Source organism: Crocodylus porosus, unplaced genomic scaffold (assembly GCF_001723895.1).
Source record: "Crocodylus porosus isolate Cpor-Errol unplaced genomic scaffold, CroPor_comp1, whole genome shotgun sequence".
Classification (NCBI taxonomy): domain Eukaryota; kingdom Metazoa; phylum Chordata; order Crocodylia; family Crocodylidae; genus Crocodylus; species Crocodylus porosus.
This window is the reverse complement of record NW_017728949.1, coordinates 21,911,225-21,924,568: the sequence shown is the minus strand read 5'-3', so window position 1 is coordinate 21,924,568 and position 13,344 is coordinate 21,911,225. Positions and strand designations below refer to the sequence as shown.

The 13,344-nt window shown below is 42.0% G+C and overlaps 1 protein-coding gene across 2 annotated transcripts in view; it reads left to right on the top strand.

The window, feature by feature from the left end:
* Positions 1-13,344, top strand: part of SPATS2L (spermatogenesis associated serine rich 2 like) — a 138,850-nt gene that overhangs the window by 6,977 nt on the left and 118,529 nt on the right. The window contains exon 2 of one of the 2 annotated variants that reach the window (XM_019553905.1): positions 8,367-8,441. The exons of the other annotated variant lie outside the window; for it this stretch is intronic. The gene's annotated coding sequence lies outside the window, so the exon portion shown is untranslated. The remainder of the gene's footprint in view (positions 1-8,366; positions 8,442-13,344) is intronic. 2 annotated transcript variants of the gene reach the window in all.

Sequence of the window (13,344 nt, the reverse complement as noted above, 5' to 3'; positions counted from 1 at the left end):
ACACACACCTACACAGAACAGCTCACCAAAACTCCCTACGTTGCTCAACCCTGAGGCTCAGCCCCGCGCTGTCACTGCCTGGTGATCCTTGAGATCTCCATGAGACCGATTCAAGACCTGTGTGGGCGGGGAGCAGCATCTGGGAGTAGGATGGGCAGGCAGGGCCAGGCTGGGGCTAGGATCAGGCACTGGTTCCACAGGCAGGGGCATGCGGGGAGCAGATTGCCTCTAGTAGGGGTATGGGGTGGAGGAGCTGGGGTGCCCAGGCAGCAGGGCTGGGGCTGGGGCTGGCGGTGGTAGCAGAAACTCTCAGCAGCAGCTGTAAAAAGCTGCTGCTGCTGTGAGAGTTGCCAGGAAGTGAGTCCAGCCTCCATGTCACCCCAGCCCCACTGCACACCCAGGGGTGGTGGGATTGGCTATATGCACCATAGTCCAGGCTGCCCTAAATGCTTGGGCTGGACAGGGCAGAGGGACCTGCCATGTGCCGGATAAAATCTTTTGGCAGTCTGAATACAGCCCATGGGCTGTGTTTTGCCCATGCCTGGTGTACAGGCAGCTTTATTGTGTTGAGTGAAAAGTGCATAGTTCAAATCAGTGTAGAATTTGAGCTACAGTGTTGTTAAGTCACACGTGGGTAAGAATACCACATTGACCCCTCAGTGACTACTGGAGATATTGGAAACAGTGCAGGTGAACTGCATCCCATTTTTGTTGTTTTAATACTTCTTCCACCTTTTGTTTAAACAAATAAAATAAATTCTAGGAAATTAAATAAAAAATAAACAACATTAATGCAATATTGAGCTTGCAAAATTAAATGTGTACAAGTCAGGAAATTCCCAAAATTAAGATTGTGTTTGATTTAGTCAATCAGCCCAATTACACACTTAGTGTTTTCCATTCAGCTTGTTATTATTAAATGTAGCGTGTTTACTTTTCAGTTTACCATAAAATATGCGGTATGGGTCACATGGGCGCATTGACAGTACTGGATGAAATTTAACTTCTGGTGCATCAAAGGCACCCAGAGCAGAGGTGTCAAGCCATGTCAGTTTCTGAGCCCCCATAGAACATGTATCTTTGTTCCTAGAGTAGTATATTAATGCTTAAATCCTATATAAATAACCAGTAGGAATGGTTCTGGGTCTGCAGGCTTTGATCCAAATTCTGATTTCCTTTAGACTGGTATAAATTTGATTTAATTAATGTCACTCCAGATTTATCCCAGAGTAGATAAGAGTGGAATCTAGGTCAGTGTAATTCAAAATCTCTGCTTTAAAAATGATTTATTTTTTTCATGGTGTTTCACTTCTAATTCTAATTTTATACAGCCTGTGTCTTAGGTGAAAGTGAGAGTAGCAATTTTACTTAACACTAGGCAAGCAGTTTTGAAGAGCATCAAAGCAATGGTAAATTCTAAAGTGTCCTCCAGACTTTTTCTTTTTTTTATATTTGTGTATCATTCCTGTGAAATTATTGCTTTGACTTGCAAATTGTTCTTTCATGCAGTTTTTTGTCTTAGAAATGAGCTATATATGGGGGTTCTTTTATGTTGTGAAATACTGACCACATGAGAGTGCATTTTCTTTACACACATGATTGATTCTGACCATGGTCCCACTCGTAACATTGTTTCGTCTCCTTATTAGGAACTTCAGAAAAGCCTAATGCTATCTTTACATTTGTAAATTGATTTCAGGATTCACTTTTGAGTACAAATATATATATGAACATAGCACAAGTTCATTACAATCCTGTTCTCAGAATTCACATGCAATAAGTCATTCCCGCTCCCTCCCCTGTTAGTGGCATATTTAATAAATTTCAGTGTGCACAGGGCTTTACATCAGAAGAACATACATGACCCAAAGAGCTTTTTGCTATAAAATCAAGAACATAGAAGCATGCTGAATGAAGACAAATAAAGGAATCTAGCTGTGATCTGCTCTTCCATGTGTAAATGGGAGGTGATCACATTAGCACTCTTTATGAGTCCTCAATCCTTCCTCTCTCCAGAGAGAAAATTGCCCAGGAAAAGTGTATAAGAAGTGGAGTCATGGCCTTATACTCTATTGTACTCGTTCACTAGGCTAGGCTGGTGCACTCTTGTACACAATCCTTTTCATCCTTACAGGTGGTGCAGAGTGTTCATCCCTCCATATACACTCAGCAGCCCCTGGAAAGATTGTTCTGTCCAATAGGCTTTTTACCTGATTATGTAATTATGACAGCAATTATGTAATTTTATATACTGTAGGAGAATTAAGTGCTGAAGGAAGACTTGGCATTCCTAGAGTCTTAACAACAAAGGAAGCATCAGTGCAAATGCCCTTAACTACTCACTTTCTCTATTTCAGTGTGACCCAAAGGGACAAGTGTTAGAAGCAAGGCAGTAGTAGTAACCTGTTTTATTCAGTCTTTGGATTTTATAGTTGCACTGTAAAAGCAATATCAGCTGTGCCAGTGTTTTTAATGGGACTGCTTAGAGACAATGCCATCTTGTAACTTTCCATCTCTACTAAGTTGGCCTGAATTTATAATGGAGACCAGAAAGGAAAATCTGCAAATCTGATTACTAGTCCCTTGAGCCTTCCCGTACCCACTCTGTGTGCAACTCTTTTTGTATCCTCTATGCATTTTTACAATTTACACATGCATATACAATACATCTATTATAATATTTTTTGCTATCAGTCTTATAATGCTTTAGCCAATGACAGTTAATGGCCTTGGTACATGTTCAAATTAAAGTTGGATAGAAACCAGGTATAGAGTTGTTACATATTTTCAAGCACTAACTTTATAGCTGGTTGGCTCTCTTTACAGCTGGATGTAGTTTTTTTATTGTGTGATAATTACTTTGTACTTTAGTCTAAATTTATTTAATGATTAACCAGTTAATTGTGTGATGATTTCTTTGCATTTGTGGCAGTCTTACTTTGCATGTGTGGCCAGTTTAAATTTATTGTGCAGTTAGCCAGTTCATTACACAGTATATGTAACATGTAGGAGGGGCCTTTGCTGCTGTATAATGCATTCCACAGAGTTGCACCATAAACTCAACATCTAAAGTATTAACCAATTACCCTATCCAGAACACATTAGATGTCGTATGTGCACTATATACTTTGCTTTTTCTGTTCAATTCCAGCTCATGCTTAGCTAAAACAGTTTACATATTCAAGCATATTTTTTCTGATTGTCATTTGATTTTATTAGCAATTCATTTTATCTTTAAAAAAAGTAAAAATTGCAGTTTATAAATTCATATCCTGACTTCAAAAGATCTGCTGAATTTTTCTGTACTTTTTCAAGGTACATTAACACATTAAAACTGCATAATAACCAGTGAAATATGTCTTGTTGTTTGGGTGTTTGAAAAAGCTAGTGCTGGCAGTTCTAGACACTAAAGTGAGGGCTCAACTGATTCCGCTTAACCTAGGAAAGATACAAAATAGAACACACGTTAGAAACTTCTGTTCTTCTGCGAGACCAGGGACAGGTTAAGTAGAGGACGTGACAGCTGAAAAAAAGGTGTGATCAGATTTTTAACTAAGAATCAGATATTGTCATTTATCATACTAGATGCAACACATTTACTTTTCCTGGCTTGCTAGAGATGGTTGGGATAATTGTTTCTACCCATAAAGTAACACTATGGGTATGTTTTGGAACACATTTTAAGTTTTTTGATGATCCTTTCTTAAAAGTAATTAGGAGTTTGTGTACTGTGTAAACTAACATATTGGGTCACATTTATACATGCAATCTCCCAGAATTTTCCAGTTATACTGTGGAGATTTTTTTTGCTTATTGGTCTGCCCAATTCTGAGACACATAATTTATTCCAACAATTTCCCTCAGTTCTAATATTATTACTGTTATTCACAGCAAGCCAAGCCATGGCATTCTAGGTAACAATTCACCAGGCTGGGATTCCCATCCAATCTAGTTAGGGGACAGTTCTCTGAAATGTGAATCACATCTGCAGGTAGGGGGAAAACCCTGTCAAACTCTGTCTGCGTCTGCTGGCAGTGCACTAGTTCTGAACAGTGCAAAAATTATTTGCAGGGAGAGGGAATGACTAGAGGCCCCTTGGCAAATTGGCACCTTGATGTAGAAAAATGGCAAGTGAAACATGTAAATGACTGGGAGGAACAACAGAATTCAGCTCAGAAAGGGCAGTTCCTATATTGAAACATTGGAAGTCCAGAAAAATAAATCTGCACTTTGAACCCAGCCACTAACTGAGACATCTTTTACTTGGTCGCTCTCCTAAGCATCCCTAGTTTTGATGGAAGTCTGTAAGATTTGCAGTATCTCAGCGCTGAGCATTTGATGGCTAATTTGGATGCCAGTGATTTTTCTTAAGTAGGTCTCTCAAGACTTTGTGATGTTGCTTGGTTACAGTCATTCCCACAACTCTCAAATAAACCAAAGCAAATGTAAAACTGGTTTCTATTTATGGGCTGGGTTACTCTACAGATCCAAACAAAACAAAATCATAAATCCTGTATAGCCACTTTAACAATCTTTTTCTTTTTCAAGAATTGCATTTGGGTAGTTACAGGAGCTTTATTTTATATTGTATTTTTTCAAAATATTGTATATAGGAAAGTGGCAGTTTCTAGGACCCTGTAGAGAATAAGATATTTCTCTGCTGAATCTTAAATTCAGATGCTAGAATTTTGCAAAAAGATACAAAGTAGCTAATATTTGTTAGCTGGGCAGGTGGGACTCATTAGCCAGAACGTAAAAGGTTTGAGAATGCTTTAACGGCAGCCCCAGTTTCTGCAGGGAGAAGCTTAAACTGAGATTTGTTTTGTTATTTTACTTGGTAGTACAATTGCAGGAAAGGATAAGTCTGAATGATATACAACAGTTGTGTCAAAGTCCAGCTTGCCATGTTGTCAGTGGGTCTCAGACCATCTCCATGTGTTGCACACAGTGCACGGGGCTGGACTGGTGAACATGCTGCTTGTGGCGTACAGGATCAGCTCAGCCCTGAATGCTGGTTCTGGAGCCAGGCTTGAATCTGGCCTGTGCACCACATGCAGTGTGCCCCAGACTGGCCCCATGAACTACATGCACCATGGGAGGCCAGGGCCAGTGTATGCTGCTGGAGCTGGTACATGTGCTGCATACAGGATGTTGGACTGGTCTGGGGCATGCACTGCATAGAGCACTTATGCCAGACTGGTCCTGTCACTGGGTCTGATATATGGGGCGTTTCTGTGGAGCTGATCCAACCTGCAGACAAGCTATGGAGCTGAATGTGTTTGATACCCCTGCTGTACAACATGCATGTGTGCTCTTTAGAGGTGGAATGGCAAATCTATTTGCTCCACTTGTGGGTGTGTGGCAACATACTTCAGCTAGTCACAGGGATCTGCCTCAGGATCTCAATTTGTTTTCTGAGTATTAATAAATTATAGTTTCACAAATAATCATAGCGCAATAGGATATCATTCAGAGGTATGCACCCATTGTTCTCTGGAAAACTTTTCTTGGCTTTGTGGAGGGCCAGTAGGGGGTGCTTCTGCACTGAGCCACCCACCTCACTGCGCTCAACCACCTTCCAGGCTCCAAGTGCCTCCCTGGGGGCGCCTCATGTCTACCTGACCTCCTTTCTGGAGCATACCTGCTAGCCTAGGGGTAGTGCTGCCACCACCCATGATCTGGCGTGATCCTGGTTCTGTCCCCTCTGGGAAACACAGACCTAGTAGCCCTTGAGGGTACTTGACCCACTTCAAGAACTTGGGGTGCTTCCTTTAGACTGAAGCACAAATAGCGGTCTACCTCAGTCAGCCAAGCCAAGGGGACCCCAAGGCATAATCTAGACTCACTCCCGGTAAGTCTCCCAAGCTAGGTACAAAGGAGAATGTTATTGGTTACAAGGAGTAGGTTTGGAATAGGGTACAGAGTTGAGCAATATCAGAGAAATCCCATACAGCAAAGAGGGTGGCTGGATAGCCTTTGTTCATGCATCTGAGTTACTGAAAGCTATATATCTAGTTAGATCTCAGGTAGCTTACTCACAAGTATCATCATCCAGAGGCGGGTGGAGATTCCCTCTGGAGGTTGGCAGTTCATTGATCATGAGTTTCAAGAGAGAGAGAGAGAGCAAGTTTCAGATGGTTCAGCTCCTCTCTCTCTGAGTTTTCATCATGGCTGCTGCTCCTCCTCCTGGGCAGTCCTTAACTTATATATCTCATTTACTGGGTCCAATGGAGACCAGCACCTGTTGGCTGCCAGCCAACCAATTTGAAATGTATCACTGGTTGTTGGGCAGACTGGCAGGGTTTCTAGCCCCTGCCCAGTCAGGTTGGCATTGCTTAGAACAATAGGGAGTGTAAGCCCCTCACCCAAGTATGTGATGCCAGTCATGTAGGCAGAGGGAGCAGGTTTCCCCCTCCCTCAGGAATGTATCCAACTCAGGTTACCTAAAGAGATGGGATGTCTGCCCTCTGCAGGACCCATATTAACCAAATAGTAACAGAGCAGAGTTTTTGGGGAGAGACAGAGGTGGCCTTTTGCCACAGGCTTCAGGTAGTAGATCTTGACTGTCTGGTAGCCAGGCACCATAGCGATGAACATACTGCAGATGCCTACATGCTATTTTACTCTCTTTTCATGCATGGAAGAATAGCTGTAAAATGAAAGACAACTTTTTTGTCTTGCTACAAGAAATAACACGCCTGCTTCCCCAAGGGATCTGATAGTGAGTCTCTCGACTTCTTATAAATAGCTGTATTTTAGGTAACGTTCCACAGAGAATGCTGTTGTAGAATTTCCATGCATGAATTAATTTCTTGGTGAGCAGGAAGAGGAATGCTTCTGGGAGATATGGTGGATCAGTCTGTCCCATTAGGCTCTTTAATGAAGCACCTGTCATGGATGCCAAAAAATCTTTTTACAGTGGCATCTGAAGGAAGAAGCTAAATTAACCATAGACCATAGTTGTCTTAAATATTCAAAGTAAAACACATTCACAGTCATTAAAAAGTCCATTCCTATCAGTTAGAAGTACAGTACTGTAGGAATTCCTGTAGTAGATAGAAATTATTGATGATCTGCTCAGGTCCCTTCAGATCCTACAAACTATGAAATTGTTATGGTTTACATAATATCAGATTTCTGAGGTCTTGTGCTATGGCAGAAACCACAACTCATTCTTTTAAATATCTTGAAACTTTCAGTAGGTCCAGTATTTTACAGTGGAGTTATGAGCGTGATTTACTATCAGATATTAAGTGTGTAACAATGTGACTTTGACCTTCTGTTCTTAAATAATTGTCCACATACACGTTCTTCATTAGTGGGCGTGTCTCACGTCCAGAGCCTTGTACAGGAGAGGAGACTTTGTGCTACAGGAGCAACCATATCATGTTCTTTGGTCTTGCTTCTCTTTGTGGCCTGCAACCAAGAGATAAAGGGAGAGTGTACTGGCTGCTCCTCCGTTCCTTTTCACCTACCTGGTTGAGAGTAAGTGATAGCTATCTAGTGCTTGCTACAGTTCCCCACCCCCCCTGCACCTGATCTCTCATCAAATTATCTGTATTTAATTTACATTTCCTTACACTTTTACCCAGTTTATTTTTCCTGCTCACTGCAACTTACCCAGAACAGATCCATCTGGATCTGCCTGAATCTGTGGAGGACCTTTCACTGAGCCGTCTGACCAGAAGGCCATTTCTGGGATCCCCACATTTGACAGGCTCATCTAGCCCCAATGGCCTCATCAGCAAGCTTAGGTTCCAGTCGTGACTCCATCTCTGATTACTCTCTGGATCAGGAACGTTCCTACTTTCAGATCAGCTCCTGGGGAAAAGGGCTTAAGAATTCCTGGTCTCATTTCCAGGGTCATCTTTCCTTTCCGTGGCCTCAAGGGACCCTTCCCCAATACTTCGCTCTGGTCATATATGCCCTTGGGATTCGAGTCACTGTGCACTTATGGGTGATGTAGTCCCCTTCATGTTTGTCACTCTCCTCCTTCTGGGTCTCACAGATAATCCTGGTCTTAGGATTCACACTCACTTAGGCTCTCCAGACCCAGTACTTGGCTGTTTGACCTCTTTCATGAGTTCTTCCCCTTCTGAGAGGGTGACACACTGATTCCTCATCTATCAGTGTATCCTAGTATCTTCCTGGACAGTATAGCTGAGCTCTTCCTTATCTTTCACCAGCCAAGACCCTCCATGGTGGTCTTTCCCATTAATATAGCTATCCTACAAGTTGTTTGTTTACCCAGTGCACATCAGCCTTCCATCTCCATATAGGCAAAATGGCAGTCAGGAGTTAAAGGAGTCTTCCAAAATAGGCGGAGTGCCTGTATTTATATCCAACCCTTTTCTTTTTGTTGGTAGCAGCAGTGAATAAAGACTAAAGCATCCTGTGTCAGCACCTGCAATAAGGATCCCAAAAGGCTGGACTCCGGACAGGTATGCTGCCTCATCCTCATCTGCCCTCCAATTTTGGATAACTAGCTATAAAAGTTTGTTGGCTTGATAAAACCAAGTTTGTTGGCTGCATGAATACATTGTCTTGTCTGTGGGCTCTCTGTCGTCTCTGCATATAGGTAGCCAGGAAAGGTAAATAAAATAACATGGGAGACTTTCCATGGCAGTTGTTGCCACTGAAAGGTCACTGGAGCAATGTGAATGTAGGGCCTGCATCTTCCAAGGATCAGCTATAAACCTGCCTTGAGTGAATGACATCACATGAGGGATTTATATTGGCAACTATAAAGGGCAACACTTTCTTTCCTCCAGAGTAACGGGACGTGTACTTCACAGTCTGTTTCTGCTTGAAAATGTGGAGTTGTTTCTAAAATGTACCTTTTATTATTATAGGAAATTACCTAAAGCATTTTCAAACTTAAGCTACAATATTTTCTTTGATAACAAAAATGAAATACGCTTCCTTTTAGGTGTTGTATCTTTATTCTTGACTTCCTTTTTCTTCCCTTGAGTCATTATTTCCTGTATAGTTTTTTCTTTGATGATATGCCATGAAACATGTAGCTAGAACAAAATGGTCAGTCAGGAAGGTAATCAAATTATGGAGAAAAGTCCCATATAAATCCATTTATTTTTCAACGGATTACACCTCATTTGGTCAAATATGACATATGTAGTCTTGTGTGGGGAGAGAACTTTTACAACATCCCATAAAACTTAACTTTTGCAAAATTTGCATATGATGTATATCTTTTTAATTTACTCACTTTCACCATTTTAAGTTACATTAGTGCCTTAAGTGTCCACTAAGATATACAATTTCCCTCAAATAATGTCTTTATTTTAAAAAATAGCCTATATCTGTAAAGAGCTAAAATTCTAATATGAATGACTTCATGTAAGTGGCCTATGCATGAGATCTCTTTGAGAACAGCAATAAATGCTATTTATAATTTCCTATGCCAAACCATTCTTGAAATAACCTAATCATTTTTCTAAGTCATAAAACTCTGCCCATTCAATTTGAGCTTGCATTGTCCTGAGAAATTCTTCTCTTCTTTGGTATAAACAGTGTTGGACTGAAAGGGAATCTCTCTCATACGTTACATTTGGGGTGAGCAAAATGTTCCTTTAGTGGTAGCTAGGAAAAATTGAAGTCCCTGATAGTACCAAAGTGGCAAAGTGAATATAGGGCAATAGTACTTGTACTCTCTCATACACCTCCCCGTACTCTTGGATGAAATATGCTTCACTGTCTAAGGATACAGAAATGGGCATGTGCTCCTTGAGGGCCTTGTGAGGATATCAGTCTCGTTACTGAATACTAAAACCTCTGCCTTTTAGGCACAATTTGAGCCCAAAGGAACTTTATAACATTATCGTAGGCTTAATGGCTTGCATTTCTTCAATGAAGCATTAGACTCGAGTGTTCTATTCATGCACTTGGTTTTGTATGTCAGTGTAATAAAAACACTCAGGAAATCATGCAAATCATGTAAAATACAGAAGCATTCATATATTTTGAGTCTATAATAGAGGCTGAGTATTGTTCAGTATTAAAGAAATAATGAATCCATTGAAGACAAAGCAACCCAGCTAGCTTTGTAGGATGTGTCTCCTTTAAGATATTCCAGAATTTCCTACTGACTGTAAGTGGGGCTTGTTAAGAAAGCCTTGACAAGTGTGTGAGTGATTCAAACTATTAACAGATCATTATACTATAGTAAAACCAAAGGAAATCACAGTACAGGCAGCAAAAACTCAAACTGTAGACCGTGACTGCCACCTTCTTTTTAAGTACGGTGGTTTCTTGCCAGCACACCAAAGAAGTTAGTTTTTATTAATCTGTGAATGAATATACAATCAAATTATGGTTGTGTATGTTTAGTTATAAGCAAAGATGACTTTCTGCACAGTTATATGTGGATTGGCAAGAGCCTTGGGCTCTCAGGGCTTGTCTTCACAACAGCAGTTACCTGGAGTTAGTGTACTAGCTTATCTGGAATAAGTGACCACATTACAAAACAGTACTCAAGCCCCATCAAGTGACTGGATTAACATCTGGTGAGTTGCTGTAACAACTCTCAGCCCTCAAGCAACTCAACCTCTCCCAGGTTACTAGCAAAATTTGACCTTTAGTTCTGTCCTCACAGGTCAGCTACTTTGTGATCAAAATACAGTAAAATCTGTGTTAACCGGCATTTTATTGGTCGGAAAACTATTAACTGGCATCTGAGCGATGCAGCAAAAGCGAAACCGGAAGTACCACTTCTGGGGACTTCCCATTTCACTGCTGCAAGCTGAGTTTTTCTTCGCCACTTTTTCGGCCCACAGCCTGGGTGGGGCCCCCCTCCCCATCCCCCAGCACACTGACGCCGGGGAGTGCACCAGGCGGTACACATTTGTTTAACCAGAATATTTGATTAACCAGCATCCCCCGTTCCCAGGGGATGCCGCGTAACAGAGCTTTTGCTTTACCACTTTGAATTCAAGCTAGAGCTATTTGCCTCTGGACAGCTGAGCTAGAGTTATTGCTCAAGTTATTGCTCAAGCTCACAAGGCAGTGAAGAGAAACCCTCAAAATTTGTGCATTGGGTTGTCTGCACACTGGTTTTGGCCAGGATAGGTTATGAGAGAGCAAATTGCTCACAGAAGGAGCACCTGAAAAGAGACTGATAACCTTTCTTGTAGCTTTCAGCTGTTCCAGAAGATACAGCCCATTAGCCTAGCTGGAAAAGCGGGAAGAGAAACTAGAGTTTACTTCACACCTTATATTTGTCCTTGCTAATTACTGTACAGCTTACATATAAATAACTAAATTTAGGGCTCATCCATACCCTTGCAATGGCTGGTCCAGGAAGGATGAAGCTGAGCTTCCAGCTCTCAAGGATGTCAGTATACTCAGGTGGGCAGGACACACTTACTTCTGTGCTCCCTGAATCCACTGCTGCTGTGGTGTGAAAAGGCCTTTACAGCAGTAGTTCTTAACACTTTTAGATTTGAGAATTGAGTGGCACCCCATTTAAAAAACAAATGTATCTGAATCCCACAGTCAGAATTGACTGAGTCATCCATGGGTCATAAGCCCCCAACTTAAGGGTATTTAGAAGACTAATAGTGTAGCTAGATACTTTGTGAGATTTTCATAAGCATGTATGTGCCTAAAGACCTTTAAAAATTAGGGCTTTAGGCCTAGAACAGCAAAGTTATTTAATAGGTACCTAACCCCTATTGGAAAAACGATGGGAGAAAGATGCATAAATACCTTTGTGGATCTAACCCTTAGTGCCCATTATAGTTTTTAAAGGTATTTGGTATTGATCTTTTAAGACCTACAGGATTGACATGGCTAAATTCTGTTTCAGAAGTGACCTGGGCATCCAGGCCTTATTGAAAGTCAATGGCACTTGGGCTGTTTAAGTCACTAGGGCATTTCTGAATGAATGTTTTATTTTAAACCTTAACACTTAACAGGGTTTCTAACGTTTTCCCAGTGTGGAGATGCTGTTAGTGTTCTGGCTGTTGGTGCATATAAGCACCGTGAGTCACTGCTGGCCTGACAGTGGTGTGCAAATTAACACATGCAAATAGGGAGTGTGCAAAACTGAATTCTTTAAATTTTGAGCCTGGATATGCAAAAGTAGTACAGTATATAAGTAGCCCAATGAGGTTACCATTTACAACAATAAGAATTCTCTCATTACCTCTTTTCCTCTACTACCTTGCCTAATTTAGGATGTTTATATTTCATTTTACTGCCTCATCACACTAATCTCTGTGCTTTTCTCTGATGTTTTCCAAATTCAAATGATATTAAAGTACAGCTGTCCTTTTCATAGTGAAAATTCCACTAGTGGTATTTGCCTTCACTGAACTCCCATGTCTGCCTCTGAAAGTTGAATGCCAGTTTCAAAATTGTATGCATTAAAGGGCAAAACAGTGACACTAGCCCATACCCTACACTGAGATCTACCTCCCTATCACCTTGCCAGGAGCTCCATGGAAGCAGTGTGCCGCCTCCCAGGGATTGTAGTCAGTACCTCTTAAAGAAGTGGCAGTGTGCTTTTTTTCTGTAGCTACAATTATAGGTTCTTTAGGCTCCTTGTACAGTGCTAATGCTACTAAGCCATGACTTATTTCTGGCCAGGTGGTGCAGCTACATATACCCCCACCTTTGGATCTAAGCTATCACAGCTTACATCTACATAAGCACTGCTGCAAGGTCTGTGACAATGGTGGGCAATTATTTGGGCCTGTGGGCCACATAGAAAGTTTTGGTGATCTGTTGCAGGTTGAGCCAGTGTCCTTCCCCTGCCCTCTCCTGTGCAACAGCTTACCAAAACTCCTTAAGTGGCTCTGTTCCTCACTGGGTTGGGTGCTGGGATAGGGCCATGGGTGGAGAGTGGTATCCAGGAGTGGGGTGGGCAGGCAGAGCCAGGGCTGGGATCATGGGGCCAGGGCTCAGGGCAGAGGCGTGATCTGTTGCCTGCACACCCCTATCAAGGGCACTGGTTTTCCAGGCAGGGGCATGCAGGGAGTGGATCACAGCTCTGCCCTGGGCCCCAGCACTGTTCCATCACCACCCAGCAATCCCGGGATCTCAATGGAGACTGGCGGGGAACTGTGCAGGCAAGGTGTGTGGATGGGCAGATGGGATGGGACCAGCAGGGAGCTGTGTCCAAGATTATGCCCAAAATCTTGGGGTGGTGACAGTTTCATAGTTAGTAGGCTTGGGAGGGACCTGAGCAGATCATCAATCTGACCGCCTGCCATGGCAGGAAAGAGTACTGGGGTCAAACGACCCCAGCAAGGTGTTTGTCTAGCCTTGTCTTAAAGACCCCCAGGGTAGGAGCCAGCACCACTTCTCTTGGAAGTTGGTTCCAGA